Raw genomic sequence first — 27,515 nt, 5'->3', positions numbered from 1 at the left:
GCTTTTATTATGTTGAAGTAGTTTCCTTTTACCCTGAGTGTTTTTTTAGTGATTTTAGCATGAAAGCATGTTGAGTTTTGTTAAATGCTTTTTCTGCATCCATTGAGATGATCATGTGTTTTCTTCCTTCATTCTGTTAATGTGGTTTATTACATTAATTCATTTTCATATATTGGAACATCCTTGTATTCCAGGAATAAATCCCACTTAAAAATGCTGTATAATCCTTTTAATATGCTGATGAATTTAGTTTATTACTATTTTATGGAGGATTTTTATATCAATATTCATCAAAGATATTGACCTATAGTTTTCTTTTCTCTTAGTGTCTTTGGCTTTGATATCAGGGTAGTGCTAATCCCATAGGATGACTTTAGAGGTATTTTCTCCTCTTCAACTTTTTGAAAGAGATTGAAAATAATTGGTGTTAGTAAATTAAAAAAAAAGTCTTTGGGCCCAGGAATAAATTCAGCATAAAATAAATACAAATAAATATTTTTTAAAAATATGAAAAAGTTTTTTACTAAAAAAATTTAAAAATTAAGCTAGTACATCACTTATCACTTTATTTCTAAAAAGTTTTTTAACCTACTAGTAAGCATGAACAAATTGTTAGAATTAAAATGACTGAAGTGTTCATTTTCTTCATTGCAAGTTTTCTGACAGAAGTATATGATGCCATCATGTATGACATCTTTTATGAAAAAATGGTCATTTTTTGTAGTATTTGAGAATATTATGAATTTTCCCAGTGGCCTCTGACAATACTCTGATATGCAAAGTTATCTTTTCAACATGTATGTCTCATCATCATCCTTATCAACTTAACAAACTCAGGTGCTAATTAATCAACTACTTTTCATATGATTCAGGTTCTCCACCACCAACTTCCCTAAGCATCAGGAAATTCTACAACTTCTGCAAGATTAACGATTTTATCTTACAATGTATATATCTCATGTGGTTTAAAACATCCAAAAATCTTTGATAAACTGACCCTGCCCAGACTAAAGCATTGTGAATTATAAAATATGGTCTCTGTTAAGTGGGGAGGGATTTCAGGTTGAACTTAATTTTATAAGTGGTCAATTTATTACAGTGTACTGTTCCGTTATGTATTTCACTTCTTTTCTAAAAAAAAGTGATAGTTGAGGGCACTTAGATAATAAAAATTTGAGAAAATAAGGAACTGATACACACTGTAAGCTTCAAATGTTTTCAAGCATAAGATACAATAAGAACTAAAACTACGAATTGGCGGAGGAAATAGAGATAAGGGGATGAAGTTGCAAAAGTGAATCTATAATAATATCTCAATGGCTAGAGTTGTGGTGCCAAGAAGGTGGTGAAGTCAAAGAATTCATAAAGATGATAATAAACACACTACAAAGAAAAAAGACTGAAATTTTCATAGAGAGAATTTTTACAGTGATATGACAGATAGAGAACAGGGAAGAGAAGTTTGAGTGAGAGACTATCTGCTTCTTAAATTATTTCCACTGTAGAGAACAACAAACCAATTTGCTGAAATCTTTATTCCCCTCTATGACCCTATCTTTACCTGCAAAATATCAGCCCTGAATCGATGTCACAGTCCAGCTTTTCCATCCCTGGAGAACAGAGCAATTTATCTCATATGAAACCTCAACAGCTCAGGCTGTGAAACAAGGCCGGCCATCCATTCTCACAGAGGAGCCAACTGGAGGTAGGATTTTTGGTTCTGAATTCAGCTAAATATCTTCAAAGAATTGTATCTGGCCTTCCTTATCCAGGGCTATCAGTGAAGTGCTGGCTGGCTTTCAGAGAAGAGCAATTCACAGTCAGTGGAGACATTTTCTGTTGAGCTCTCTAGAGAAGGCTGTGGAGCTTGTCAGTAAGAGTTGATTTCTATGGGGATTATATTTTTTTATTTTATTCAGAGATTTATAAAGAAATTTACATGGTAAGAATTATTATCAACAAAATCCGTTATCTATTCTCTGGTCATTTAAGCAAAATCTTCCTCTCAGGGCCAACCCATGGACAAAGCCCAGATTTAGTCTCCAAGAGTCTGCTAGGCACTCTGTGGTCCATGGGAAGCCCTCAAGTTGGCAGCCTGTTTCCTTGTGTGCTGTGCTGGTGTTCAATCTTCCATCTCTTCCTGGTACACCTAGACAGACGCCTATCAGATCATCAAGGGACTTGACCTTGGAGAAATGTACTTTTCATTATCTTTAGACTTCTACACTTTTCAAAAAGACTCTCAGCATTTCCAGTAATTTTGCAGCAGTTTACCCAACACTAAGGTTCTCACTATTAAAAGTTAAAAGAAATAAATTTTGAAAAAGAAAAAGTGATCTTTGCAATTTTGTACAGAATCTACATAAAGGGGGCATCCTTATAAATGGAGGTAATGGTGCTCAGGGCAAGCTACCCCATTAGTCACCACCCTGGTGTGTGTATTGTTTCGAGCTGAAGACAATAAGGACTCAGAGAACTCAGGAAGAATATTTGAATTTCCCCTCCCAAACTGCCTAAAGAATTTAAAACAAAAAATCTGTTTCAGGAAGGAGTTATTATCATGATGGTTGTAAAGATAACGTAGGATAGAGGTTACAATAGGAAAGGCACCAAGCCACTTTTATCAAAAACTCTCTCTCTCACTGACCACATTATCTATAGATGACCATGAGAAGAGTTGTCAGGCAAACATTTGCATTTCTATCTCCATGTGAGTTGTCTTCTTGCCCTCTGTGGTCTTAGACCACTACCCACCCCCAACACCTTCCTCCTCTTTAGCTACAATACTTAAGTGGGTAGCTTAGACAGAGGGACGAGTTGCTCATTTCTGAGTTTCTCCCATGTATACATGTTATTAAACTTGGTATTATTTTCTCCTGCTAACCTGTCTTGTTAACTATTTGGCCAGCCATGAGAACCTTAAGAAAAGGGAAAAGGAAGATTCTCTCACTCCCTCAACAGTTTTTGCGCCCAACGTGGGGCTACGCTGGCTGGCAAGTTGCATTCTCTGGCTGGAAGAAATGCCTTCTCCCTAGATTACTGCAGGGGATGAAATACGGGAACCCCTGACGATAGCCGGTAAAATGTAAGACTTCTTACCACGTCAGCCTCCCGGAATCTCTACCTGTGGAGTCCGGTGGAAGGAGGTGGTGAGAAATTTTTTCTCTTTCGAAATTTAGATTGGCAGGAGAAAATATTTGGGAAACTAGTTTCTTGTGATTTTAGTGACGCTGGTAAATTTGGTAGAGTACTCTTGGTTTTGATCTTGATCGTTTTCCTCCCAGAAATAGTCTCTGTTTTTCTCTTTTGTCTCTGTCTTTTGTATCGTGTGTCATAAGAAGGAAATACCATAGGGTAGGACGCAGGCATAGACCCTATAAGCCTACTGTCCGGGCCGGCCCCACAGACTGGTGAGTTTGCGGGTCTCACCAGACTGGCGTCTATTTACACAAACTTTGCTGTGGGTTAATATGCACATGAAGTGAAGGCCATTGCCAAGGGCATCTTGGAAGCCAAAAAGGCTGCAAATTTGGTGGGCACAGGTCGAGAAGTTAAGAGCCATTAGGGCGCTCGCCACTTTCAGAAGACTCCCGTGACAGGATAAGTTGTGTCACGGAACGGGGTAGAAGACACATGTCCCCCGCCAACTGCAAGAAAATGTCCATGCAATGACGAGGTACTCTGTAAAGCACACAATCCCCAACCCCGTGGCACCTCCCCACCAGGTATTATTCTGACTCCAAGAGACCTAAGGCGTGGCTAAAGCTGTCATTGTGCACATAAGAAAAGAACCGGATGAGGTTTTTCCTTCTGTCTTGTTCTGTGTCCTGAGAAAACTTGGCTTTGTGACCAGTGAGAATATTCTCCTTGGTCTCCACCATACGGAAGGTGCATTTACCGGGGTGCCCCTTGGTGGCCAGTCGAGTAGACTGGGATTCTGAACTGTCTCTTTGTCCGGCTGTGCCAAGCTCTCAGGGGAGTTTGTCATAAAGGACCCAGTCCATAAGGGCTTTTGTCGTCTTAACCTTCGTTGCTTGTTAGTGCTGGAAAAATCCCACTCGAATATTGCCTGCCTGGTGTCACAGATTAGCGGGTCTGTGACTGGAGGCGTCCCACACTATTGTAGGAGACCGGAGACACCGTTTTCACTACACCATCCTTACCGCCTGTGTAACGAAGGTCTTTACTTTCTCTGAATATCTTTGGGAGTGAATTCTGTGGATCATGGGGGCTACATCATCTGCGCCCTCACCAGGGACGCCTCTTGCGTCCATGGTAAAAATTTACTCTAAGCATGGGAAAGTTACCACCGGGTCTTTCCTTAAAAAGGCTTATTGGATCGAGTCACTATTGGAATAAATATACAAATGAAAATCCTACTCGTCAATGGCCAGACAACAGATCCTTTGAATTGGGAAAACTTCTAAATTGAGGAAAAAAAATATGTTTTGAGAGCTCTCACACAATTGTTTAATTGGTACCTAAAAAAGGGCCATAAAAAGGAAGGGAAAAATTTAAATAGCCTTAAGAGCTTGACTCAGGTTACAATTGAATTGAGAACATGTAAAAGTGTAAGTGTTGATAAGATTATAAAGGTTGGAATGTTTGAGCTAATTTTATATAAAGAGGTTACATCAACTTTGCCTGTGTATGGTTTAAAATGTCTGACTGGGAATGCTTCCCTTGTCCAAAATTAGAAGACCAACACCTATTGATAAAAATCTTAATGATAACTATGTTTAAAGGTATAAGAGGTGATGAAATTTACATAAACTTTTGTAAAAAAAACTGATGTTATTTCTATTACAGTACTGGTTAACAAAAATAGTAATTTAAATGATGGCTAATTTTATCTAATGTCTTATGAAGTCTTTTAGACAATCTAAATAATTATTGGCAACAAGTAACTAAATAGTTGTGAAAAAGATGAATGTTGGGTGAACTTTAAATAATAATTATGTGTTATGGTGTTTACAGCTTCCAAAATCTTTTTGGTGACTTAAAACTTTAGAGTTTTGCTAAATTTTGTGATAAAAATTCACTGAGTATCATCATTTCCAAATAAGATAAGATATTAGACATTGATTGCGAAAGTCACGATTGTCTACATTTGGCTTTTCATTACAGGAAAACTAAAAGGTGTTTTGGGTCTATTGGTAAACATGTGTTTTATTAAAAGATTGTACTATAAAGTAACATATTTCTAGAAGTTATGAAGTGTTTATAAATTTTCCAAGCCACAATATACTAATGTAAAAGAAAGTTTATCATGGTTTACTTAGTTTTTACTTACAAATTCGGGTTTCTAAGAGTTAAAATTTCTAATTAGTGTATGTGATTGAAGCTACTAAATATTAAGAAAAAATATGTCTGTGTACAAGGAAAATAAGATGTATAAAGAAGGAACAAAGAATGGAAATATTTTGTTTGATTGATTAAGAAAGATAAATTTGTCTTCAAGTACTAGGAGGGAAAAGAAAGACATGGGACAAATTCTGAATGTAAAATGAAAGTTATAGGTTTGTGGAAGAGGAATTCTGGAAAAGGAGTTTTTGTATGGTGAAGTTGGCTCAGATTGAAATGAATTTAATTAAGTTAATGAATTTTAATATCAGAAGGAAGCTGGTACAAAATTATAATTTGGTCTTCTTTCTCTTAAAAGGATAATTTTCTTGAACTTGATAAAGAGGTTATAAAAGATTTTTCTTTACCTTTGGATAAGTCTACCTGAAAGACAGAAAAAAAAAAAAACTGTTAAAATAATTTCCTGTGTTCAAAAGACTGAGGTTTCTCTATTAAGGTTTTTGGGCTGTTAATGATCTCTTTGCTTTAACGTTTTCTATTTTTGACAAGCTCCCCAAAATTCATATCTTAAATAAAGTCTTTTTTTTTACTTTTTTTCTTTGAGAATTTTCAAAGGGCCCTAGAACTTCTTAAAGAAATTTGCTCTCTTCCTATAATGGGAAAGATACTAAGTTTATTAGGCTTATTCAGTATGTTAAATTGCATGGGAAGCATTGTCAGACAAGTGATGATAAGTCTGCTTAGGTGCTATTATGTGAGCAAATGTTATCGACATAGGTGTTTTAAAATTGTATAACATTACTGAAATTCTGATCTGTCCTGATTATCAGTCATATTTCTGGTTATTATTATTTTAAAGTGTTGTATGTCACAAAATTAATCAAATTTCTCTGTCAATTGCCATTTTGAGGTCTTGTTGTTTACAGACTTATTTCTTTGCTCTAATGCTTTTGCAAAATATTTCAACTTCAGAAAAATTCATGGAAAGGACTCTGGCATTTACACTGGAGTACAGGTTTCTGACAAACTTTCTGATCATAAAACTGACCTTGGTAAGAAATTACAGAAACCTGATGGAAAGACTGATAACTTCATGAAGCTGCTAACAGAAAGATTGGGATCAAGAATGGATTACACAGGACTGAATGAACTGATAAGGATGATTATAATTTTTATGATTTTTCATTTGAAGTATTGCTGAATTTTTAATGTTTTGTTTTTTCAGAGTTAAGGAAAACTTTTTCTCTTTTCTCCTGAGCTAGCTATGACTTATAACAATTTGGCAAATGATATTTTTATAAGTAAAATTGAAATATTTCTCTATTTCTTAGATCTGATCCCTCGAATTTGGAAACTCTTAGTAAGTGAGTATTGTTGTTTTCATGGCAATATAGTTATTTGCATAAGTTCAATAAGAATCTGTTCTCCTTATAACAGGACATAATTGGAAACACTGGTTATATTACCAAGGCTGTGACTGGAAGATCATATTTGCGATATAACCATACAGCTTTTGAGGAATGAAGATTGGACTTTATGGAATAAAGCCACGTGGAAATATTGGCCTGGTACCTTATGTTCCAAGCAGCACTTACCAGGATAAGTAAAGAATGTCACTTATCTGGCAAACACAAGGAACCTCGAAATATTTTGGGGGAACCTAAGAACAGAGGAATTCACCCAAATCTGTAGGTATTACAGGCAAAGTCTGATGACAAAATCCTTGGCTTGACTTTTCTGGCCTGGAGAGGCCTTTAAAGTTCAATCTGAGATTCCTTATAAAAAGTTCCAGCAAAGCAGATTTAAAAGAGCCTATGTGATCAATTGCTATTCTTGCTGTACTTATGTAAATAATTGGGCCAACACTATTGGAACTAGACTTATTTTGCAAACTAGTTAGTTTTAATTTGTCTATCTTTGATAAAAATGAGGGTGATCTTAGAAAGAAAAATTATATTTCAGTAAAAACTATAGTGTACATTTGCGGATATTAGATCCTAGTTTTGTTAATTGTCTGTTAAGGTTTTTGTTTTATATCTGTTGACTGGACTGGATCCTGATTTCTTCTAGTCTAAAATATCTGCCTACAGATGTCCAAACTAACGTTTTTGATTTTTTCCATCATTTTCATTTGAAATCACTGAAAACTGAACCTCCCCTTTTTCCTGAAGCCTTACAAACTGAAGCTGATGGACTTGATATAAACTTAAGAGGTTACCCGATGAAATCATCAGAGACATTTTAAACTGCAAAAGATGCTTTGATGCTGACATCTAAAAATCTTCTTAACTAGCTGTCCCCTATACTCAGAAACTGCTTTACAAATTGCTCCAACCATTAACCTTCTTTTTCTTTCGTTTACATAGAAATGCTTCCATTAAATACTTGATTGCTTGCTTCCACAATATAGGCATAACCTTGAGAGCCCACCTGCATCACCACTGTCAGGGGAAGAGGGCGAATCTCCTTCTGCCCTTTTCCTTAAGGTTCTTATGACTGGCTAAATAATTAACAAGACAGGGTAGCAGGAGAAAATAATACCAAGTTTAATAACATGTATACATGGGAGAAAGCAGGGACACTGCGTTTCTCAACACAATAGCAGATTCTCGTCTTAAATACCATGTCCAACCAAAGACAAGGAGGATGTTGGGGGTGGGAGTGTTAGTTACAGGAGATTATCACTAAAGCACTGTAAACAAGAGTAAGATTTATTATGCCGTTATAAGGCCTCAACTTCTACATTGATAAGTCTCTAGAAATGAGGTCGTCCCCCCTCTTCCCAATACAGAGAGGAAGATACTTTTACAAATGGAGACTTCCCTTGTAAATGATTGTCTGGTAACTCCTCACAGGGCCATCCAGAGCCTGTGGCCAGAGAGACAGAACTTCCGATAAGATGGGCTTGTTGGTGCCTTTTCTATTGTAACCTCTATCCTACATTATCTTTATAGCAGTCATGATAATAACTCCTTCCTGAAACAGATCTTTTGTTTTAAATTCTTAAGGCAGTTTGGGAGGGGAAACTCAAATATTCTTCCTGAGTTCTCTGAGTCCTTATTGTCTTCAGCTGGAAATAATCCGTATACCAGAGCGGTGCTTCCTGGGGTAGCTTGCCCTGAGCACCATCAGTTCCCTCCTCTGAAACTTCCCTAGAAGTTTCACATATTAAAAGCTGAGCTGGTAACTGTGGAGAGAGAAATCGTTTTAGTATCTGAGTGATAAGAAGTCTGCAAAGAGAGAAAAGAACGCAGATTAGGATGAGGATGAACAAGCAGAAAAGAACAAATCGGAGCACATTTCCCCACACCCCATTAAACCAGTCCCCCAATCCTGGAAATAAGTCAGTCCAATAAAATGTGTGAGCTTCGTTTATCTGATGAAAAATGTCAATCTTCTCTTTTAATAGATTTAAGTTAGATATTACTTGACCTGTTTGATTCACATAAAAGCAACATTTTTCTCCAATGATTGCACATGCTCCTCCTTGCTGGGCAGTGAGTACATCCAGAGCACGTCAATTTTGGGGCACCACAGATGCTAGGCTGTTAATACCTGACTGGAGTATGTTCAAGGTTTGCATGGTGGTGTTGAACTCTTGCTCCATTACCATAGAGAGATTTAAGGTTGCCTTTTCCAACTCACAGTCTCCAAAGCTGGGGAATAGGACTCTCAAGGCTGAAAAGAACTTGGAGTTGCGATATACAAGTGGATTTTCCACGATTTCTCAACTGGCACGTTTATGTGGCACAATCTTATTAACAAACGAACCCAGGTTTGTAATTTGGCTGGCATTTCAGGTGGAGTGTTTGGTGACAGAAGGAGCCAGGTATCCAAGTCCGCATCGTCCTGACCAATTAGATGGGAATCCTTTATACACTTTGTTGCCGCATAAAATGAAAAGACCAGTGTAGTTTAAAGACAAAGTTAGAATTGAGTCTGTAGTTCCCAGGATCTGGACTATTTCATGATCTGTGCCACTTGCACTGTTACTACCTAAACATCTCCATTTCCCATGAGCTCCTGTCAGTCTGCGAGAACAGAACAGATTGCAGAATAGCTGGTAGAGGAGGCCTGCAGTCTGATTTTGGCAGCTATAAAGCCTGGTCTTGTCACCTGACCAGGTGAGTCCAGATCTTTGATCCACCCGTATATAGTCTGTGGCATTGGGCACCTTAACCATGCGGATAGCTGCGATACCCCAAGTTGCACACGGGTGGCTCGTAAGCCATCCAGAGCACTTGGTGATTTGGCAAATGTTTGTGCCAGAGGGAGTAGTGATAGAGTCACTTACAATTCCCTTGAGAGTTCTGAAGATGCCACCTGCGGAATCAAACCACAGAGTTTGACTGCAATATTGTCTCGGTATGTCACCCAGGAAAGGTCCAGCGCCATGTTTACTTTCAATGCAGAGGGAAAAACTTTCACTTATTGTTTGTACTTGGGCAAGGGACAGTCTTTGACTTTTTAAGTAGTCTTTCTGGGGCCCAAGTGACTCACCAGGAGACGAAGCAGAGTGAAGTTTCCCTTGTTGCGGATATCATACTCTGTTATTCATCCATTTTCCATACTTAGTCCACCAGGTGTTCATATCAGCAGGAACAAAGACTAGTTCAGGTTCTTTTGCACTATCTAGCTGTTGACATAACCAACAGTCAGATTGATTAGTTAGCGTTACTAGGGCTTGGTAAACTGGCATAAGGGGATGTTTGGTCTGTGCCCGACCTGTTGAAAAAGAGAGGGTTAGTAAAAGCAAGACACATATTGGAAAAGAGCCCATAGCAGAGACTTAGAGAGGGGAAGAGTGACAGATAGAGACCAGCACTCTCCAGTCAGCTTTCTAATAAATGATTAAAAATATATATATAGGGAGTGACGTCAGCATCATGGCGGAGTGAGCTTTCCCGTGAATTCTTCCCCCACAAAATACAACAAAAGTAACAGCCACAGACCAACAACGGAATCCCAGACAGTGAAAAGCTGGAGCGGAGGGATCCACACTGCCGCACATCTGAGAGCGGAACGTGCTGGGCCCCCGGAGGAAGTGGGGAGAGGTAAGGAGAACTCTGCTCCCTCCCCATCAGATCAGCGATCCGGTCCGCGCGGCTCCCAGACAGGGGGGAGTGGCGGCCCTCGGCGGGAAACTGTAGCTCTTCGGGCTCTCTCAGCCAGTGGGAAACTCCCGCACAGAGGGCTCAGAGGAGCCACAGGGCTACCATCAACATCTGAGCAACCCAGAGAGCGGATAAAGAGGGGCAAACGAGAAGCCTCCCACGTCAGGGACCCAGAGGGCAAAAGAGAGAGCTCCCCCCTCCCCGCAACCCGGAGTCTGCAGCTCGACCAGATCTAGCGGTCCGAGGCAGACCTGAATAAACTGGACTGGACCCGTGGATCGCAGTGGGGAAAAGAAACAAAACAAAACAAAACAAAACTGCGGATCGCAGCAGAAAAACTGGGGCAGAGTGCAGGGGGCTTAGACTACACAGCCCTTTACCACCAGACAGTGGCGGCAGGTGGAAATTGCAACCAGAGACTTCCAGGATGAGGAAAATCAAAACCAACACAGGAACCACAATGCAAAAATATATGAAATCACCAGACCAGAAACAAAATGACAAGCACCCAGAAATCAACCCCGAAGACACAGAAATCCATAAACTAAATGACAGAGATTTCAAAATAGCTATCATAAAAACACTCAACGAAATACGAGACAACACAGACAAACAATTAAATGAGATTAGGAGTTTCTTCACAAAAGAGATTGAAATCATAAAGAAAAACCTATCAGGGCTGATGGAGATGAAGAACACAATGGAGGAGATAAAGGAGAATCTGGAATCTTTAAAGAACAGAGCTGACAATATGGAGGAAAGAATTAGTACTTTAGAGGATAGGAATACAGATATACTCCAGATGGAAGAAGAGAGAGAACTAAGACTAAAAAGAAATGAAGAAAGACTCCGAGAAATATCGGACTCTATTAGAAAATGTAACATAAGAATTATAGGTATTCCTGAGGGAGAGGAGAGGGAAAGAGGAACAGAGAGCCTATTCAAGGAAATAATAGCTGAAAATTTCCCAAATCTGGGGAAGGAGCAGGAAATACCAGTAAGTGAAGCCAACAGGACTCCTATATATATTAACAGACAAAGGCCTTCACCACGACACCTAGTGGTAAGGCTAGCCAGGGTCAACGACAAAGAAACAATATTAAGGGCAGCTAGACAAAAACAAAAAATTACGTACAAAGGAACTCCCATCAGGCTCTCAGCGGATTTCTCAACAGAAACTTTTCAGGCTAGAAGAGACTGGAATGATATATTCAAAATACTAAAAGACAAAAACTTTCAGCCAAGAATACTCTATCCAGCAAAAATATCCTTCAAATATGATGGAGAAATAGTAACTCTCCCAGATAAACAAAAGCTAAGGGAGTTCATGGCCACGAGACCGCCACTACAAGAAATACTCAAGAAGGCCCTCAGGCCTGAAAACAAGAAGAGAAAGGGAACACAAAGCTTGGAGTAAGGAGAAAAGTAGGTAGACAAAATCAGAGAAATAGTAGATCTTTACCGGAATAGGTTAGCAACCACTTAAATACTAAACTCAAAGATCAAAGGAAGAAATTCACCAAAAATAAATTTAACCTCATCACTGTAAACACACAGCCACAACACAAGATAGAATAAGGTATAACAAGAGCAACTTAGAAGGGGAAGAGGAAAGTGACTGAATTGACTTAGTATAAGGAAATAGGAGGCTATCAGATAATGGACTATCTCATACAGAAGATTTTTCGCCCAAACCTCAAGGTAACCACTAAACAAATAATCAAATTAAAACCACATATGATAAACAAAGAGAAAAGTAGAAGAATCATAAGACAGAACAACCAAACTGAATTGGCAGTCCAAAACAAATGGGACAAGAAACAAAGGAAATGCAAAAGAACCAGAAAATAAGTGACAAAACAGCAACATTCAACCCTCATATTTCAATAATTACCCTAAATGTAAATGGATTGAACTCTCCAATCAAAAGATACAGAGTGGCAGGATGGATTAAAAAGCAAGACCCAACAATATGCTGCCTTCAGGAAACACATCTTAGCACTAAAGACAAGCACAGGCTCAGAGTGAAAGGATGGAAGACAATACTCCAAGCTAATGGCAAACAAAAGAAAGCAGGTGTTGCCATACTCATATCAGACAAAGTAGACTTCAAGATAAAACAGGTTAAGAAAGACAAAGAAGGGAAATATATAATGATAAAAGGGACACTCCATCAAGAAGACATATCACTTATAAATATATATGCACCCAACATAGGAGCACCAATGTACATAAAACAACTATTAACAAACCTAAAAGGAGAAATCAACAACAACACAATAATAGTAGGGGATCTTAACACCCCACTTACAGCAATGGATAGATCATCCAGACAAAAAGTTAATAAAGAAATATTAGACTTAAATGAAAAACTGGACGAGATGGACCTAGTAGACATATACAGAGCACTCCACCCAAAAACAGCTGACTACACATTCTTCTCAAGCGCGCATGGAACATTCTCTAGGATAGACCATATGTTGGGAAACAAAGCAAGCCTCAATAAATTTAAGAAGATTGAAATCATAACAAGCATCTTTTCAGACCATAAGGCTATGAAACTGGAAATGAACCAGGAAAAAAAAACTGGGAAAGTGACAAAAATGTGGAGATTAAACAACATGCTACTGAACAACCAATGGATCATTGATGAAATTAAAGGAGAAATCAAAAACTATCTGGAAACAAACGAAAATGATAACATGCCATATCAAACCATATGGGACGCAGCAAAAGCGGTCCTGAGAGGGAAACTCATAGCGATACAAGCCCACCTTAACAAACAAGAAAAAGCCCTAATAGGCAACCTTAAATTACACCTAACAGAACTAGAAAAAGAAGAACAAACAAAGCCCAAAGCCAGCAGAAGGAGAGAAATAATAAAAATCAGAGCAGAAATAAATGATATTGAGACCAAAAAAACAGTAGAAAGGATTAATGAAACAAAGAGTTGGTTCTTCGAGAAGATAAACAAAATAGACAAACCCTTAGCCAGGCTAACTAAGAAAAAAAGAGAAAAGGCTCAAGTAAATAAAATTAGAAATGAAAGAGGAGAAATTACAACGGATACCATGGAAATACAGAGGATTATAAGAGAATACTATGAGAAATTATATGCCAACAAATTGGACAATCTAGAAGAAATGGATAAATTCTTAGACTTATACAACCTCCCAAAATTGAACCAAGAAGAAATGGAGAATCTGAATAGACCAATCACAAGTAAAGAGATTGAAATAGTAATCAAAAACCTCCCAAAAAATAAAAGTCCAGGACCAGATGGCTTCTCCAGTGAATTTTACCAAACATTCAAAGAAGATTTAATACCCATCCTCCTCAAACTATTCCAAAAAATAGAGGAAGATGGAACACTTCCTGAATCATTCTATGAGGCCAACATCACCCTGATACCAAAACCAGACAAAGACAATACAAAGAAAGAAAATTACAGGCCAATATCGCTGATGAACATTGATGCAAAAATCCTCAACAAAATATTGGCAAACCGAATACAACAATATATTAAAAAGATCATACACCATGATCAAGTGGGATTTATACCAGAGACGCAGGGATGGTTCAACATCCGCAAATCAATCAACGTGATACATCACATCAACAAAACAAAGAATAAAAACCACATGATCATCTCAATAGACGCAGAGAAGGCATTTGACAAGATACAACATCCATTTATGATAAAAACTCTCAATAAAATGGGAATAGAAGGAAAGTACCTCAACATAATAAAGGCCATATATGACAAACCCACAGCTAACATCATACTCAACGGGGAAAGACTGAAAGCCATTCCTCTGAGAACAGGAACGAGGCAGGGCTGCCCACTCTCACCACTCCTGTTCAACATAGTACTGGAGGTTTTGGCCAGAGCAATTAGGCAAGAAAAAGGAATAAAAGGAATCCAAATAGGTAACGAAGAAGTGAAACTCTCACTATTTGCAGATGACATGATTGTATATATAGAAAACCCTACAGAATCTGTTGGAAAACTGTTAGAAACAATCAACAACTACAGCAAAGTTGCAGGGTACAAAATCAATCTACAAAAATCAGTTGCATTTCTATATGCTAATAATGAACTAACAGAAAGAGAGCTCAAAAAGATAATACCATTTACAATTGCATCAAAAAGAATAAAATACCTAGGAATAAATCTTACCAAGGAGGTGAAGGACCTATACAATGAGAACTACAAGACATTATTGAGGGAAATCTACGATGACATAAAGAAATGGAAAGATATCCCATGCACGTGGATTGGAAGAATAAACATAGTTAAAATGTCTATATTACCTAAAGCAATCTACAGATTCAATGCAATCCCAATCAGAATCCCAATGACATTCTTCACAGAAATAGAAAAAAGAATACTGAAATTTATATGGGGCAACAAAAGACCCCGAATAGCTAAAGAAATCCTAAAGAAAACGAACAAAGCAGGAGGCATCACAATTCCTGACTTCAAAACATACTACAAAGCAATAGTAATCAAAACAGCATGGTACTGGTACAAAAACAGACACACAGATCAATGGAACAGAATTGAAAGCCCAGAAATAAAACCACACATATACGGACAGCTAATTTTCGACAAAGGTGCTAAGGACATGCAATGGAGAAAGGAAAGTTTCTTCAATAAATGGTGTTGGGAAAACTGGACATCCACATGCAAAAGAATGAAAGTGGACTATGTGCTATCGCCATTCACAAAAATTAACTCAAAATGGATCAAAGACCTGAAGATGAGACCTGAAACTATAAAATTCATAGAAGAAAATATAGGCAACACGCTATTTGACATTGGGTTTAAAGGAATCTTTTCGGATGACATGCCTACCCAGACTAGGGAAACTAAAGAAAAAATAAACAAGTGGGACTTTATCAGACTAAAGAGCTTTTATAAGACAAATGAAACCAAAATCAAGATGAACAAACAACCAACCAGCTGGGAGAGAATATTTGCAAAACATACATCTGACAAGGGGTTGATCTCCATAATATATAAAGAACTCACACAATTGAACAACAAAAAAAACAAACAACCCCATCAAAAAATGGGCAGAGGAAATGAACAGACACTTCTCCAAGGAAGATATACAGATGGCCAATAGGCACATGAAAAGATGCTCAACATCACTAATCATCAGGGAAATGCAAATCAAAACAACACTAAGATACCACCTCACGCCCGTTAGAATGGCTATAATCACCAAGACAAAAAACAACAAATGTTGGAGAGGATGTGGAGAAACAGGAACCCTCATACACAGCTGGTGGGAATGCGAATTGGTACAGCCTCTATGGAAAACGGTATGGAGATTCCTCAAAGAATTAAAAATAGAGATGCCCTATGATCCAGCCATCCCACTACTGGGAATCTATCCAACGCACCTGAAATCAACAATCCAAAGAGGCTTATGCACCCCTATGTTCATTGCAGCATTATTAACCATAGCCAAGAAGTGGAAGCAACCTAAGTGTCCCTCGACTGACGATTGGATTAAGAAAATGTGGTATACATATACAATGGAATACTACTCAGCCATAAAAAAAGACAAAATCGTCCCATTTGCAACAACATGGATGGGCCTGGAGCGTATTATGTTAAGTGAAATAAGCCAGAAAGAGAAAGACAAACACTGTATGATCTCACTCATATGTGGAATATAAACCAACACATGGACAGAGAAAACTGGACTGTGGTTACCCGGGAAGTGGGGGTGGGGGGTGGGCACAAGGGGTGAAGGGAGTCATATATGGGGTGATGGACAAACAAAAATGTACAACCCAAAATTTCACAATGTTAGAAACCATTAAAATATCAATTAAAAAAAAAAATATATATATATATATCCACTAATAGTTTGTGTGTGTGAGTGTGTATATATATCCTGAGTTTTAAAGCAAGGGAGAGGAAATGGGTCAAAGTAGGTTTTCTTGATCCGTGATCTTGGGAAGAGCTGTCTACTTCATGATGTCGGCTGCTTCTGGGGCCTGGGTTTTGACCTTCGAAATCCTTAGTTTAAGGTCACTTGTGGGGATTATCTCTCAGTTGTCTTGAGAGTGATGTTCTGGGTGATTTTGGTGTGGCTTGCATGGATCCAGGAAGATTTTTTTTTTATTTTGATGGCAGTGCAGGTCGTCAGTAAGGCTTCATAAGGTCCTTCCCAGCGAGGTGACAGTGCGTGTTTTCTTCTAAAGACCTTGATGTACACCCGGTCTCCTGGTCGAAAGGGATGGCAAGGCTTGTCAGAAGGTGGGGGCCACGCCTCTTTTACCTGTTGACGATATGCTTCAAGTATACTAGTTAATTTTTGTATATAACTAGTCATAGCATCAAATTGTTCACTTAAGTTCCCATAATAGTCATTTAATCCAGGAATTGAAGGTTTAGAGACGCCAGTAGGCATCAGACATCCAAAAACTATTTCAAATGAGTCAGTTCATGCTTTTTGTTTGGAGTATTTTGAATCTTCATAAGGGCCAAGGGCAGAGATTCTGGCCATTTAAGTCCAGTTTCTTGACAGACTTTTCCTAGAGTTCTTTTTATATCTAGATTTTTATGTTCCACTTGCCCTGATGACTGAGGGTGATATGGGGTATGAAATTTTAATGAATATCCCAGAGTTTTTGCAAGCAAGTGGTTTATCTCTGCTGTAAGTTCCTTGGTCTGGTTCAATCTATAAAGGAATGCCAAAGCGAGGAATAACTTCAGTTATTAATTTCTTTACCACTGTTGTGGCATCGGCATGTCTGGTCGGATAGCATTCAGTCCATCTACTAAACATGCAGACAATAACCAAACAGTGAGAGTAACCTAAAGCTGAGGGCAAGTCCATAAAATCCATTTGGAGTGCCGCAAAAGGCAGCATGGGCCTGGGAGGACTTCCTGGATCACACCGATTTCTCCCAGAAACTTGGTAAGATTTGCAAGTTGTGCACTGGGAGGTGATTTGGTCAGAAATTTTATGGATGCCAGGGTAAAACCAATTGTCTTTTAGTTCTTTAGCTATCCCCCGTTTGCACATATGTCCCATTTGGTGGGAGATAAGTGCAAGCCAAAAAGTCAAAAGAAAAGGAGCTGCTGGAAGTCCATTTGGTCCAATGTATAATCCATCTGATAATTGTGTGGCACCCTTTTGTATCCAATTGTCTTTTTCAGATTGTGGGGCATTTGTCTGATAGTTAATAACATCAGTCAGGGATAAAGGCAGGTTTAAAAATTGGGTGGAAAACGGATAAGGGGGTATATAGTGAACTGCATGTTTAGCAGCTCTGTCAGCCCTGTCATTCCCTAAAGATATGACATCAGTCTCCTTAGTATGGGCTGAACAAGGAACAATGGCAATTTTTGAAGGAAAGTGAATAGCTTGTAATAAGGCTGTAATTAAGTGTCCATTAGCAATAGGAGTTCTTGCAGAGGTTAAGAATCTACGGGATTTCCAAATTGTGCCAACAACATGGCAGACTCCAAAAGCCTATTTGGAGTCTGTGTAAATAGTGGCAGTTTTTTCTTTTGTTAATGTGCAGGCCCTAGTAAGAGCTATGACTTCAGCAGCTTGGGCTGATCTTATGGTGGGCCAAGAATAAGCTTCAAGAGTTTCATGTGGGGAAACTGTGGCATAACCAGTTATTATGGTTCCCCAGGAATTCCGTTTACAGGAGCCGTCACAAAACAGAAGTAAGTCTGGATTGTCTAAAGGGATGTCTGAGAGATCCTCTCATGGCTTTGAGACCATTTCTATAGTTGCAAGGCAATCATATGGAATGGAGTGGGGCTCTCCATCATCAGGAAGGGGCAGTAAAGTAGCTGGATTTAAAGTGTTGCAACGATGTAAGATGATGGAAGGGTTAGTTAAAAGAGCCTGCTCATAGGTGGTCTGTCGCCGTGTAGAGACGTGTTGTGTCCTATGAACTTGCAAAATAGCTGACACAGAATGTGGGACATAGAGGTGAATGGGAGAGCCTAATGTAAGAGTACTGGCCTTATCAATCAGGGTGGCAGCTGCAGCCACCGCACGTAAGCATGGGGGCATGCCTGATGCCACAGGGTCTAGTTGGCATGAGAAATATGCTATAGGACGTATTTGAGAGGCAAAAGATTGCCCTAGAATGCCTGTAGCAATTTCATTATTTTCATGACAGTATAGATGAAAAGGCTTGTCAAAATTAGGTAAGCCAAGAGCTGGAGGCATGGACAAAGCTATTTTTAAGGCCTCTAAGGAGTTTAATGCCTCTGAGGGCCAGGAAATAGGCTCTGGGGTGATATCTGGGAGAAGAGAATACAGAGGTTTAGCAAGGGCTGCAAAATTAGGAATCCATTGGCAGCAGTAACCAGCAGCTCCTAGAAATTGACGTAGCTGTTTCTTTGTTTTGGGGAGATGGATGGATAAAATTGACTCAAGGCGTTTAGGGGTTAGCTTTTGAATGCCTTGAGATATCTCATGCCCTAAGTAGGTAACAGTCATTTGCACCCACTGAAGTTTAAACCTGGAGGCTTTATGGCCTCGTTCAGCTAGGGCTTTCAGGAGAATGAGCGAATCTGTAAGAGCCCCCTGCTTAGTTGGATTACAGAGTAAAAGGTCATCAACATATTAAACAAGAGTGGAGCTTTGAGTAAAGACTACAGAATCCAAGTCAGCTTTAAGGACCTGGGAAAATATTGAGGGGGACTCACAATATCCCTGAGGTATTCGAGTCCATGTAAATTGTCTCCCTTTAAATGTAAATGTGAAAAGAAATTGTGAGTCAGGGTGTAATGGGATTGAAAAGAAAGCTGAGCAGAGGTCAACTACTGTAAAGCAGGCTGCATCAGCAGGTATTGAGGTCAGGAAGACAGCTGGATTAGGGACCACAGGATGCCGAGGAATTACAAAAGAGTTTATGGCTCTGAGGTCTTGTACAAATCTATAGATTTGGTTCCCGTCTGAGTCAAATTTGCCTTCCTTTTTTACTGGCAAGATTGGAGTGTTACAGGGCAAGGAAGTAAAAGCTAGTACACCCTGTTGCAAAAGGGAGTCTATTATGGGTTGAATTCCTCGCTCGGCATCTCTGGAGAGCGGGTATTGGGCTACTGATGGAAACGGTTTATTTTTTTTCCAAGTAACATGCACGGGCTCAGCACTAAGCAACAATCGTACCTCATTTGCATGTGTAGCCCAAAGACTGGTTGGGACATTCTTTAAAGACTCATCTTCCTCAGAAGGATTTAAATCAGGACAAGTTTCCATCATGGAAAGTAGGAGACTTGGGGCTTGGTCAGAAGGCAAGGCGATAAAAACACCTTTTTCATTACAATTTATAGTGGCATTGAATTTACATAACAAATCTCGGCCAAAGAGGTTTGCTGGTGAACAGTCAGAAACTAAAAAAGCATGATGAGTGTTAAGGGGGCCTAAATATATTGGAGTGGGCTTAGATATAGGCAGTGAAATAGGCTGTCTAGAGACTCAAACAGCTTGATAGAATCAGAGGTAACAGGTAGAGATAAATCCTTTGAACAGATAGTAGAGAATGTCGCACCAGTGTCAATTAAGAAATCCAGTTTTCGAACCTCTATTTTAAGTTTAACTGTAGGCTCAGGAGTGCGACTAAGGATCGGCTGACCCCATCATTTGAGGAAGAAATGCCCCTCAGGTAGAGAAAAATGAGCCTTTTGGTGGTGCTGGGGTCAAGCGGGAACATTTTTTAAACTGCCGGGGGAAGAGAGAGAATCTCCCTCTGCCCTTTCCCTTAAGGTTCTTCTGGCTGGCCAAATAATCAACAAGACAGGTTAGCAGGAGAAAATAATACCAAGTTTAATAACATGTATACATGGTAGAAAGCAGGGACACTGCGTTTCTCAACACAATAGCAGAAATTCTCATCTTAAATATCATTTTCAGCCAATGACAAAGGAGGATTTTGGGGGTGGGGGGAGTCAGTTACAGGAGATTACCACTAAAGCACAGTAAACAAGAGTAAGGTTTATTATGTAGCTCAAGGCCTCATCTTCTACATTGATAAGTCACTTGAAATGAGCTCATCCCCCTCTCTTCTCCAAACAGAGAGGGAGATACCTTTACAAATGGAGATTTCCCTTGTAAATGTAAATGATTGTCTGGCAACTCTTCACAGGGTCATCCAGAGAATGTGGCCAGAGAGACAGAACTTCTGATAAGAGGGGCTTGTTGGTGCCTTTCCTATTGTAACATTTACCTTACGTTATCTTTACAGCCATCATGATAGATCTGTTCCAGGAAGGAGCCACCATGTCAAATTCTTTAGGAAGTTAGTGGGGGAAGTCAAATGTCCCTAGAAAAAACAACCAAGGTAAAGAGATAGATTTCAGGGTGGCCAAATCCCGATCTCCCACAAAACTTTCCCTTCTCTTAAGAGCGGCACACGCCCTTTTCCAATGCCTTGGTTTCTTGCAATACCTATAATTGTCTGAAGGCAATTAGGGAGACCTCTGAGTGGGCTTTAGTTTACTTTCAGGGTTGAATTTTTGCTTTTCAAAAGATTAAATTTGCAAAGCAAGAAGAGTTGTCTTTAATTATTTTTATTTTTTTTGCTTTCTTTCTGACAATTTTCAAAGAATTGTGTAGCAGCCTCCATTATTACACTTAATGGTTGCCCTGCCCAAACAACCACACTGTTTTGAATTTGTTTCTTTATATCAGGAAGAAAATTTCCAACTAAAGCAGAAATTAGGAGATTCTTATGCTCTGGAGCTTCCAGATTCAATGCAGTGTGCCTTTGGAAAGTCTGAGTAAACCGTTCAACAAAAGCTTTATGTTGTTCCCCCTCGTTCTGAGTGCATAATTCAATTTTTGACCGATTAACTTTAGGAGGAAACGCCTCTAGAATCGCTCCTATTAAACCTTGAATATCAGCCTGTAGCTGTGCCACTTCCTGGTCATCTGCAGGAGGGTCTGGGAGAGGGTCTGGCCATGTATTTCCTCTATGAGGGGGGTTTTTGCTAGGGGGCCGTCTGGCCTGTCTGATAACTACAGTGTAGTCATGGGATGGAAGAACGCCCCTTAGCAGCCAGTCAAGGTCTCGGTGGGTGGGGCTATGAATAGCCACTAATCTTTCTAATTCTTCTCTAAATTTAGTAGGGTCTTCTGGCAATGGAGGCAGGAGAGTTTCATAATTTAAAAGATCAGCTGCTGTCCAGGGGACATGAATTCTCTGCAGCAGAGGTCCAGGATACATCTTCAGTGGATACTGCATAGGAATGTCTGAAGCTGACAGACCCTGATTACAGAGCCCTGGAAAGTAGGAGGAGTTGTAAGACACAGCAAAACGAACCTTCTTGCCCTTCCTGGGTGTTTCTACTAAATTTATTTCTTGGTTTATAACATTTACACAAGTAACCTGTATGCCCCTTGCTTGGAGGTCAGGCCTAAGCGCCCCCTGTAAATCTTCAACAGTGAGAGAAGATAAAACAGGCAGCTGGATGAACTGCGGAGAAGTTGGAGTCCTGGGACCTAAGGGAACTGGCTGAGGAGGTGACTGAGGAGATAAGTCTTGAAGGGGAGGATTTGGGCCAGGGACCCAGAAATCCAAAAGATATTCTTGGGAGTCAGGGACAGGGAGTTGGGGATATAAGGGAGTGTAGGAGGGAGGAGACAGGGAATTTTCAGTAAATTTGACTTTCAATCTTTGCTCTAACTCCGACTTTTGTTCTTTTATATTATAAAGATATTCCCTAAGGCTAGCCATAATACTATTCTGGGTTTTCTTTTCAATTTGATCTACCCATAAATACCAATAAGGCAGCTGTTTGGGATGAGTCAAATATCCATAGAAAGAAAAAGGGCTGGGTTTTCCAAAGATGTAACAAGAATGATCAAGTCTTGATTCACACCTAGATATCCTGCTCCTGTTCTCCATGAATTGTAAAATTGAAGTTAATTATCTCGTTCATTTTGTCTAAATCTATTGGGTCACTTTGGCACTGAGCCCCTAAGCTGGTCCACAGCCTGCTTCAGCAGACACCAAACTCTCTCTCAAGTGCCTGCATTCTTGTGCTGAGTAGGTATTGTATTTATTTAGATCGTATTCAACAAAAGATCTTCACGGATTCACTCAAGTACTTAAGTATCTACTATGTGCCCAAAGGTCTTGAAATGTTGGGGGTCTGCAAGGAAGACAGATATGCCTAAACAGATAAATTACACTACTGAAATCATTTGAATGAAAGAGATGTGAATAAACTGCCGTGGGACTCCAGGCAAAGAACCCCCATGGGTTGACCTACAACTAAGAGATACAGCTCTGTCCTGGGGCTCTGAGGAGAAAAACAGCCACCATGGGGGGTGGACAGGCTCTGTACCATCTAAGGAAAGGAAAAGGAAGGGAGAGAAGATAAAGAGAAAACAAGAGAAACGGAAAGGTTTTCTTCTTCTGAGTGTTTCTGCCACCCACTTTTGGAGCACACTGCTTGCTGATGTCCTTTCCGGCCAGTCTTATCCTTCAGCCGGCTTCAGGAGACTTCAACAATTCGATTGAAAGGAGCTGGGCTCCTCCGTGCAGGCAATGCCAACTCCGGAGGGAGCCAGGAGGGGAGCCAAAGATTCACAGGACTCTGCAGCCCTTCTGCAGCTCACTGGTGTGGAGGGGCACCGAGGCTTCACCTTGGCCTCTGTCTCCAAGTTCACATAAAGGAGGGTCGGTTCCTTCCTCGCTAGATGAGCGTGGAGAGAAACCTCCTTCACAGAAGGGATTATGGAATAATTAAAGTCAGAGCCTTGAACAAGGCAAAGGGTTAGCACCATGAATCTGAAGTGACTGGACATGTGAATTAGTAACCAGTAGGACGAGGAGCTGAAGACAAAAAAAGAAAAAAGGCAAGAAACCAGTTCTCGATTTTCTAAGATGGAAATGCAAGTCTTTCTTCTTCCAAAAGAAAAAAGTCATTGAACACTTTCCTTGAAAATAAAACTGAAAGGGGCCACATGTTGCAAAGAAGGGTTTTAACCGTGATGTCACTACACAATCATGTGTAGCCATCAGTTGTTAAGTGCACTGCAAATAGTTCACACCTTAACAATTATGTTACCAAAGTTCGCAGTTGAGAAATATAGACACACACACATATACATATATATACATGTAAGAAAAGAGTAGAGTGTGTGCCAATTGCTCACTGTACTATTGACAATATCACTCTTACAATTGAAAGCATGACTAGGAGAGAGAAGGTGGTGTGACCCTAGATTGCTAGAGTCACAGCAAGAAAAGTTAAGAAAGTGCCATCAGGTCATTTGGACAAAAGAATGCTATATGGCTGTTGGGTTTATAAGAGATCCATTGGAGAAAAACAAGTCACTACATTAAATTATTTTCTACTTACCTGCATCACCCTCTCCAAGAACACATATTCTAAAATGAGACAAGTTATTACATTAAAAATGACCGGCTCTGGCATTTGGAAAACTACATCAAATAATGAAGTAAAAACTGGGTTACAAACATCCTGGTATCAACTCCAACTACCGTCTTTTACCAAACTAAAACTCTAATGATCACTAATTCACTTGCAATCTAGTGCTCCTCCCATATACAAAATCAACAACTTCCAATGTGTCATAACTTTTTTAAAATTTCCCTAACATTTTAGAGGATAATGTAAATATGTCTCCTGGAAAAGTTGAGAAAGATGGAGACACTAGGAAAGGAAAAGACGAAAATACTCCCCTAATCAATGATGTAAAACACAAGGCATGAACAACTGTGAAAAGAATTCTCTATGACATTGATCAAGTCTACTATCTCTACGCCTGGCTCTTTCCTATCAGTCATTTGATACATAAACAAATAGAATAGTGTATTTCATGGGATCAATTCTTTTAGCGGCGTGCTTTCCCTTTGACCACTACATATGCTTTTATGTGTTTGCTTTATTTTCAGGCGGCGTCACATCAGAACACCCTCATCTCGGCAGATCTTTGCCTTAAGGAACTCTACCTCGGCCCTTGATCAACTGTACTCTGTGTTATGGTCAACTCAGAGCCCTACATGGATCAGTGTTTCCTACCGCCTCTCTCCCGTGCGTTGCTCATGTCAGGGAGTATAGTCCACCGAGTGAACAGTAAGCAGTCTTCCCAAAGCATCAGATATGAAAAGGAGGAGACGCGGGGTTGGGTGTGGGACCCCATTCCGTGCCTCAGTGCAGACAAGCTAGAGGTCAATGCATCCCTCCAGAGACTGGGAGAAAAACAGGAGGTTATGAGCACGAGGTTCCCTCTGCAGCCCTTGAAGCAGGGACCTGGAATCAAACTGCTGACACCGTGGATCGTGGTTGGTTTGACAGGGAACTCACGAGGAAGATAAGGACGTGAAATAATGAAAATTATAAGAACAGCAGCGAACACTTCTACTGAGCCAAGGACTGCACCCTGAATGTAAACGCTGTGCTGGAACATATCTTAACTCACATGACCCTGAAAACATCCCGACGTAGTCAATGTTGTTCTTTGCACCATTTGCTAGATGAAGAGACTGGGTACAGTGGCTAGAAAACTCAGCCAGGTTACAAAGCGGATAAATGGCCGAGCCCAGGCTCAGTGCTCTTCTGTGATGCTCTTGGACTACAACTCCAAGTGAAGTCTCTAACGGCTATCTCCGCTCGCACTGCCAACACCATCGTCCTCCGTGGAGTGGATGGAGGCAGGCGTGGGCAGGGCAGGGAGCCGGGTGTGGCAGGCCGCCAGATCTAAGGTCTGGCACACAGGTTGCCAGGAGGCTCCCTCCTCTGAGGGGGCCCAGCACACGCCCCAGGGGACTTGGCGGCAGGCCCCAGGGCCCTTTCCCCCGTATCTTGTCCACTTGAAAGGGGCCTGGCCCAGGTGGCCGGTTGGGCTGGTTGGCCAGCCTCCTTTGGACAAAGCAGGCGAGCCCAGCCAGCCTTCCAAGCGCCCCCGGCGTGGCACCAGCGCCCTCAGGCCGAGGGCCTCACGCGTGCCCTCCAACGCGGATTTCTCCTCAGAGCCGTGGCCTGGGCACTAGGAAGGCCAGGCCCTCCCGACTCCAGAGATGATGCTGGGACCCGTCGCCGGAAGGGCCTGCCCTTGTGGCAGCGGCTCCCCAAGCCGGCGGCCTGCTGGGGCCTCACTCACTGCTTGGCCATAAGCCTGTCTCGGCCCTTCGGATTCCACAGAGCCTTTCCTCCACCTGGCTGGAGTCGACAAGTGCGGGCGTGGGGTGAGGCCGTGGTTTTGCCTTTCCAGGAAGAAATGAGGCCCGGGCAAAAGCAGCTGGCCGAGGCAGAGCCTTGACTTGGCACCCCAGACGGCCTTTGGCCACCAGGTGCAGACCACCGCTTCCAAAGAAGGGAAGCGGCCGGCCAGCTGATTGCAAGTGGGGGATGGGAGGGAGACAACGGCTGAAGCCAAGTCCAGCAGGGCATTGGCGTTCCTTCTTCAGCTGGGACTGGCCTGGCCTGGCCTGGCGGGTGGGCGGGGCCTTCACTGAGGACCCCCGAGGCCCGCCCTAGGCCCTGGCGGTGGCGGGTGGCGCATGCGCCCTTGGCCTCAGGGGTTGAACCCAAGCCCACAGGGCACTCAAAGCAGCTGGAGAAAGAAGGGGCCAGGGGAGAGGAAGGCATGTAGGCGAGGCGGGCAGGGCTCGCCCACCTCTTCTCCTCAGGTCCCCGAGAGAGAAAGAGAGAGAGAGAGAGAGTGAGAGACAGACAGACAGACAGGCAGGGAAAGAGTGAGAGATCCCTGACCTCTGAGTATCTGCATCCACCACTGCTGCCAACTCACAGGCCATCCCACTTCCCCCCCTCCATCCCCATCCCCAGGCGAGGCCCCCCGGGGCCAGCCACACCACAGAGAGGCCCCTTCATGGTCACCTCCGTGCTGTCCCTTCCGGGCCTGACCCCACTGCAGGGGAACCGGTTCAGACAATCCAATCGTCTACATGTCCCTCTCCATGACAATTGTCTTCTCCAGTCTCACATGACCAAACCGCACCCCCAACATCCTCCTTTGTCTGCAGCTGGAGATAGGAGGACAATCTCTGCCATTGTGTTGAGAGACTCAGTTTCGCGGGTTTTTCCCCTGTACACGTGTTCTTAAGCTGGGTATTATTTTCTCCAGCGAACCTGTCTTGTGAAGTATTTGGCCAGCCATAAGAAGCTTCAGGGAAGAGGCGGAGGGGCCTCCCACACCCGGGTCCTGTCCTGCCCAGGCCCCCCGAGGGAGGACGATGGTCGTGGCAGTGGCGAGCGGGCTGGGGCCCAGCCTGCCCTTAGATGCCCCGGGGAAGGGCGTCGAGGGATGGGCTGCCCCTGGCCAGGTCTGAGGGAGCGACCCAGCTAATGACAAATGTGGATGTCCTGGGTGGGCCTGTGGAATGGAAGAGGGGAGGGACTGGCACAGAGGTGAGCAGGAACAGGCCTCTCTGTGGTGGGGAGCTGAGGAGAGTAAGATGGTGCCCCCTGCACACCTCACCTACCTCTCCATGGGCCCTTCTTTCTCTGGCCACTCCGGGAGCCCTGCGGGCTTGGCTTCAACCCCCCACCCACCGCACAGGCCAAGGGCGCCTGCGCGACCGCCAGGGCATAGGGCTGACCTCGGGGGTCCTCAGTGAATGCCCCGCCCTCCCTCCAGGCTCTGACCCAGCTGCAGCTGTTCCTTTGCCGCCCTTCTGGACTGGGCTTCAGCTGTCTCCCTCCCCTCCCCCACTCCCACTCAGCTTGCAGGCCGCTTCCCTGCCTTGAAAGCATTGCTCTGGCCCTGAGGGCCACAGACCTACTGGGCTTCAAGCTCAAGGCTCTGCCTGGGCCTGCTGCTTCGGCCAGGGGCTCATTTCTTCCTGGAAAGACAAAGCCATGGCCTCACCCCACGCCTGCACTTTGCCACGGCAGGCAGCCCAGGTGTAGGAAAGGCTCTGTGGAGTCAGAAGTGCCGAGACAGGCAGATGGCACCAGAGGGTTTGGGGGCCAGGGCGTAACTGGGCTAGCCCCTCCTCCCGGAAGTCGGGGAGGCCCGGCCTTCCTAGTGCCCAGGCCACGGCTCCGGGGAGAAATCCGCCATGGAGGGCACGCGGGAGGCCCTCTGCCTGAGGTGGCAGGTGTCACGCCAG

The sequence above is a fragment of the Diceros bicornis genome, chromosome 31, assembly GCF_020826845.1.
Source record: "Diceros bicornis minor isolate mBicDic1 chromosome 31, mDicBic1.mat.cur, whole genome shotgun sequence".
Lineage (NCBI taxonomy): Eukaryota > Metazoa > Chordata > Mammalia > Perissodactyla > Rhinocerotidae > Diceros > Diceros bicornis.
Note: the sequence above shows the minus strand (reverse complement) of the source record.